The sequence below is a fragment of the Chiloscyllium plagiosum genome, unplaced genomic scaffold (genome assembly GCF_037043375.1).
Source record: "Chiloscyllium plagiosum isolate Xiang-an unplaced genomic scaffold, Cpla_swu_hap1 HiC_scaffold_31, whole genome shotgun sequence".
In the NCBI taxonomy this organism is placed as follows: Eukaryota; Metazoa; Chordata; class Chondrichthyes; order Orectolobiformes; family Hemiscylliidae; genus Chiloscyllium; species Chiloscyllium plagiosum.
Window position 1 is genome coordinate 6,224,297 of NW_028270169.1, and position 6,000 is coordinate 6,230,296.

Genomic DNA, 6,000 nt, shown 5'->3' on the forward strand with positions numbered 1-6,000 from the left:
TGCAGGGCTCAACTGCGAGGAGGGAGGAGGGGATGGGATAGGAGAGAAGAGGGAGGGGAGGGGAGAGATTGGACTGTGGAGGGGTGGAGGGGAGGAGGAGGAGGATGTGTGTGGGTGTGTATGTGGGGATGTGTGTTGGGGTGTGTATGGGTGTGTGTGGGTGTGTGGGTATGGGATGGGGCGTGTGGGTGTGTGTATGTGGGGATGTGTGTGGGGGTGTGTGTGGGTGTGTGTGTGGGGATGTGGGTGTGGGGTAGGAGGGTGTGTGGGTGTGGGTGTGTGTGGGTGTGTGCGGTGTGTGTGGGTGTGTGTGTGCGGAGGGTGTCTGTAGGGGTGTGGGTGTGGGGTGGGTGTGTGTGTGGGTGTGGGTGTGTGTGTGGCGGTGTGGGTGTGGGATGTGGGCGTGTGTGTGGGGGGGGTGTGGGTGTGGGTGGGTGTGTGTGTGGGTGTGGGTGTGTGGGTGTGGGTGTGTGTGGAGGTGTGGGTGTGGGATGAGGGTGTGTGGGGGTGTGGGATGTAGGTGTGTGTGTGGGGGGGCGTGTGTGGGGTTGTGTGTGGAGGTGACTGTAGGGGTGTTGGTATGGGGTGGGGGTTGTGTGGGTGTGCGTATGTGTGTGGGTGAGTGTGTGTGTTGGGGTGTGTGTGGGTGTGTGTGTGTGTGGGGGCGTGTGTGGGTATGTGGGTGTTTGTGGGGGTGTGTGGGTGTGTGTGTGTGGGTGGGGGTGCCTGTGTGTGGGTGTGCGTGTGTGTGGGGGTGTGTGTGGGGGTGTGTGTGGGGGTGTGTGTGGGCGTGGGCGTGTGTGTGGGTGTGGGTTTGTGTGGGGGTGTGTGGTGTGTGTATGTGTGGGTGTGGGAGGAGAGGTGTGTGGGTGTGTGCGTGTGGGGGGGTGTCTGTAGGGGTGTGGGTGTGGGGTGTGTGTGTGTGGGTGTGTGTGTGGGGGGGTGTGGGTGTGGGATGAGAGGTGTGTGGGAGTGTGTGTGTGGGTGTGTGTGGGGGTGTGGGGGGGGGTGGGGGTGTGTGTGCGTGGGGGTGTGTGTGGGTGTTTGTGTGGGGGTGTGGGTGTGGGCGTGTGTGGGGTTGTGTGTGGAGGTGTGGGTGACTGTGTGTGTGGGGGTGTCTGTAGGGGTGTGGGTATGGGGTGGGGGTGTGTGTGGGTGTGGGTGTGTGTGTGTGTGTGGGGTGTGTGTGGGGGTGTGTGGGGGTGTTGGTGTGGGGGGTGTGTGAGGTGGGGTGTGTGTGGGTGTGTGTGTGGGTGTGGGGGTGTGTGTAGGTGTGTGTGGGTGTGTGTGTGTGTGTGTGTGGGGTGTGGGTGTGGGGTGGAGGTGTGTGTGTGGGTGTGGGTGTGTGTGTGGGTGTGGATGTGTGTGTGTGGGTGTGTGTGGGTGTGTGTGGGATGGGGGTATGGGGGGTGTGGGATGTGTGTGTGTGTGGGGGGAGTGAGTGTGGGGGTGTGTGTGGGTGTGTGTGTTTGTGTGTGGGGGGGGGTGTGTGGGTGAGGAGGTGTGTGTGGGTGTGTGTGTGGGTGTGGGCGTGTGTGGGGGTGTGTGTGTGTGGGTGTGTGTGTGGGTGTGGGTGTGTGTGTGGGTGTGTGTGTGTGGGTGTGGGTGTGTGTGTGGGAATGTGTGTGGGAGTGTGGGTGTGGGATGAGAGGTGTGTGGGAGCGAGTGTGTGTGTGTGTGGGGGGGTGTGGGTGTGGGATGAGAGGTATGTGGGAGCGTGGGTGTATGTGTGGGTGTGTGTGGGTGGGTGTGGATGTGGGTGTGGGTGTGTGGGTGGGGGTGTGTGTGGGGGTGTGGGTGTGTGTGGGGGTGTGGGATGTAGGTGTGTGTGTGGGGGGGCATGTGTGGGTGGGGGGTGTGTGTGGGGGTGTGTGTGGGGGTGTCTGTACAGGTGTCGGTATGGGGTGGGGGTGGTGTGGGTGTGCGTATTTGTGTGGGTGTGTGTGTGTGTGGGAGGGTGTATGTGTGGGGGTGTGTGTGGGTGTGTGTGTGGGTGTGGGGGTGTGTGTAGGTGTGTGTGGGTGTGTGTGTCTGGGTGTGTGTGGGGTGTGGGTGTGGGGTGGAGGTGTGTGTGTGGGTGTGGGTGTGTGTGTGGGTGTGGATGTGTGTGTGGGTGTGTGTGGGTGTGTGTGGGATGGGGGTATGTGGGGGTGTGGGATGTGTGTGTGTGTGGGGGGAGTGAGTGTGGGTGTGTGTGTGGGTGTGTGTGTGTGTGTGTGTGGGGAGGGTGTGTGGGTGAGGAGGTGTGTGTGGGTGTGTGTGTGGGTGTGGGTGTGTGTGGGGGTGTGTGTGTGTGTGGGTGTGTGTGTGGGTGTGTGTGTGGGGATGTGTGTGGGAGTGTGGGTGTGGGATGAGAGGTGTGTGGGAGCGAGTGTGTGTGTGGGTGTGTGTGGGTGGGTGTGGATGTGGGTGTGGGTGTGTGGGTGGGGGTGTGTGTGGGGGTGTGGGTGTGTGTGGAGGTGTGGGGGTGGGGGTGTGGGATGTAGGTGTGTGTGTGTGGGGGGGCATGTGTGGGTGGGGGGTGTGTGTGGGGGTGTGTGTGGGGGTGTCTGTACGGGTGTCGGTATGGGGTGGGGGTGATGTGGGTGTGCGTATTTGTGTGGGTGTGTGTGTGGGAGGGTGTATGTGTGGGGGGGGTGTGGGTGTGTGTGGGTATGTGGGTATTTGTGGGGGTGTGTGGGGGTGTGTGGGGGTGTGGGTTTGTGTGGGTGTGTGTGTGTGTAGGTGTGGGTGTGGGAGGAGAGGTGTGTGGGAGTGTGGGTGTGTGTGTGGGTGTGTGTGGGGGTGTGGGGGTTTGTGCGGGTATGGGTTTGTGTGGGGGTGTGTGGTGTCTGTAGGTGTGGGTGTGGGAGGAGAGGTGTGTGGGTGTGTGCGTGTAGGGGGGTGTCTGTAGGGGTGTGGGTGTGGGGTGGGTGTGTGTGGGTGTGTGTGTGTGTGGGGGTTGTGGGAGTGGGATGAGAGGTGTGTGGGAGTGTGGGTGTGTGTGTGGGTGTGTGTGGGGGTGTGGGAGTGGGGTGGGTGTGTGTGTGTGGGTGTGGGTGTGTGGGTGGGGGTGTGTGTGGGTGTGTGTGTGGGTGTGTGTGTGGGCGTGTCTGTAGGGGTGTGGGTATGGGGTGTGGGTGTGTGTGTGGTTGTGTGTGTGGGGGGGTGTGTGTGGGGGTGTGCATGGAGGTGTGGGTGTGGGATGTGGGTGTGTGGGGGTGTGGGATATGGATGTGCGTGTGTGTGAGGGCGTGTGTGGGGTTGTGTGTGGGGGTATGGGTGGGGTGTGGGTGTGGGTGTGTGTGTGGGTGTCTGTAGGGGTGTGGGGTGTGGGTGGGGGAGTGTGTGGGTGTGTGTGTGTGGGGTTGTGTGTGGGGGTGTGGGTGGGGTGTGTGTGGGGGTGTGGGGGTGTGTGGGTGTGTGTGTGTGTAGGTGTGGGTGTGGGAGGAGAGGTGTGTGGGTGTGTGCGTGTGGGGGGGTGTCTGTAGGGGTGTGGGTGTGGGGTGGGTGTGTGTGTGTATGTGTGTGTGGGTGTGTGTGTGTGGGCGGGTGTGGGAGTGGGATGAGAGGTGTGTGGGAGTGTGGGTGTGTGTGGGTGTGTGTGGGGGTGTGGGGGTGGGGTGGGTGTGTGTGTGGGGGGGGTGTCTGTGTGTGGGTGTGTGTGTGTGAGGGGGTGTCTGTAGAGGTGTGGGTGTGGGGTGTGTGTGTGTGTGTGTGTGTGGGGTTGTGTGTGGGGGTGTGGGTGACTGTCTGTGTGGGGTGTGGGTGACTGTGTGGGTGTGTGTGGGGGGGTGTCTGTAGGGGTGTCGGTATGGGGTGGGGGTGGTGTGGGTGTGCGTATTTGTGTGGGTGTGTGTGTGTGTGGGAGGGTGTATGTGTGGGGGTGTGTGTGGGTGTGTGTGTGGGTGTGGGGGTGTGTGTAGGTGTGTGTGGGTGTGTGTGTCTGGGTGTGTGTGGGGTGTGGGTGTGGGGTGGAGGTGTGTGTGTGGGTGTGGGTGTGTGTGTGGGTGTGGATGTGTGTGTGGGTGTGTGTGGGTGTGTGTGGGATGGGGGTATGTGGGGGTGTGGGATGTGTGTGTGTGTGGGGGGAGTGAGTGTGGGTGTGTGTGTGGGTGTGTGTGTGTGTGTGTGTGGGGAGGGTGTGTGGGTGAGGAGGTGTGTGTGGGTGTGTGTGTGGGTGTGGGTGTGTGTGGGGGTGTGTGTGTGTGTGGGTGTGTGTGTGGGTGTGTGTGTGGGGATGTGTGTGGGAGTGTGGGTGTGGGATGAGAGGTGTGTGGGAGCGAGTGTGTGTGTGGGTGTGTGTGGGTGGGTGTGGATGTGGGTGTGGGTGTGTGGGTGGGGGTGTGTGTGGGGGTGTGGGTGTGTGTGGAGGTGTGGGGGTGGGGGTGTGGGATGTAGGTGTGTGTGTGTGGGGGGGCATGTGTGGGTGGGGGGTGTGTGTGGGGGTGTGTGTGGGGGTGTCTGTACGGGTGTCGGTATGGGGTGGGGGTGATGTGGGTGTGCGTATTTGTGTGGGTGTGTGTGTGGGAGGGTGTATGTGTGGGGGGGGGGTGTGGGTGTGTGTGGGTATGTGGGTATTTGTGGGGGTGTGTGGGGGTGTGTGGGGGTGTGGGTTTGTGTGGGTGTGTGTGTGTGTAGGTGTGGGTGTGGGAGGAGAGGTGTGTGGGAGTGTGGGTGTGTGTGTGGGTGTGTGTGGGGGTGTGGGGGTTTGTGCGGGTATGGGTTTGTGTGGGGGTGTGTGGTGTCTGTAGGTGTGGGTGTGGGAGGAGAGGTGTGTGGGTGTGTGCGTGTAGGGGGGTGTCTGTAGGGGTGTGGGTGTGGGGTGGGTGTGTGAGGGTGTGTGTGTGTGTGGGGGTTGTGGGAGTGGGATGAGAGGTGTGTGGGAGTGTGGGGGTGTGTGGGAGTTTGTGTGTGGGGGTGTAGATGGGTGTGGATGTGTGTGTGGGGTGTATGTGTGTGGGGGTATGTGTGGGTATATGTGTGTGGGTGTGGGTGTGGGGGTGTGTGTGGGTGTGTGTGTGTGGGTGTGGGTGTGTGTGTGGGGGTGTGGGTGTGTGTGTGGGGGTGTGGGGGTGTGTGGGTGTGTGTGTGTGGGTGTGTGTGTGGGGGTGTGGGTGTGTGTGGTTATGTGGGTGTTCGTGGGTGTGTGTGTGGGTGTGTGTGTGGGTGTGGGTGTGTGTGTGGGTGTGTGTGTGGGATGACAGGTGTGTGGGAGTGTAGGTGTGTGGGTGTGTGGGGGGGTGTGGGGATGGGGTGGGGGTGTGTGTGGGTGTGGGTGTGTGGGTGGGTGTGTGGGTGTGTGTGTGTGTGTGTGGGGGTGTGTGTGTGTGTGGGGGTGTGTGTGGGGGCGTGTATGGGCTTGTGTGTGGGGGTGTGGGTGACTGTGTGTGTGGGGGTGTCTGTAGGGGTGTGGGTATGGGGTGGGGGTGTGTGTGTGGGGTGTGTGTGGGGGTGCGTGTGGGTGTTCGTGTTTGTGGGGTTGTGTGCGGAGGTGTGGGTGTGGGATGAGGGTGTGTGGGGGTGTGGGATGTGCGTGTGTGTGTGGGGGAGGGTGTGTGTGGGGGTGCGTGTGGGTGTGTGTGTGGGGGGTGTGGGTGTGTGTGGTGTGTGTGGGTGTGTGTGTGTGGGTGTGTATGTGGGGGTGTGTGTGTGGGGTGTGGGTGGGGTGTGTGTGGGTGTGTGTAGGTGGCAGTGGGTAGGGGTGGGGGTGTGTGTGGGGGTGTGGGGGTGGGGTGGGGGTGTGGGTGTGTGGGGGGTGTGTGGGGGTGTGTGGGGGGGTGTGTGGGTGTGTGTGTGTGGCGGTGTGTGTGTATGGGGGTATGTGTGGTGGTGTGTGTAGGTGTGCGTGTGTGTGGGTGTGTGTGGGTTGTATGTGGGTGTGTGGTGGTGTGTGGGGTGGGGGTGTGTGTGGGGGTGTGGGGGTGGGGTGGGGGTGTGGGGGTGTGTGGGTGTGTGTGTGTGGGGGGGGCGTGTGTGTGGGGTGTGTGTGTGGGGTGTGTGTGTGGGTGTGTATGTGGG

General features: G+C 62.2%; 1 protein-coding gene across 6 annotated transcripts in view; it reads right to left on the reverse strand.

The window, feature by feature from the left end:
• Positions 1-6,000, reverse strand: part of LOC122548230 (transient receptor potential cation channel subfamily V member 3-like) — a 100,265-nt gene that overhangs the window by 23,399 nt on the left and 70,866 nt on the right. The gene's annotated exons all lie outside the window — the stretch shown is intronic.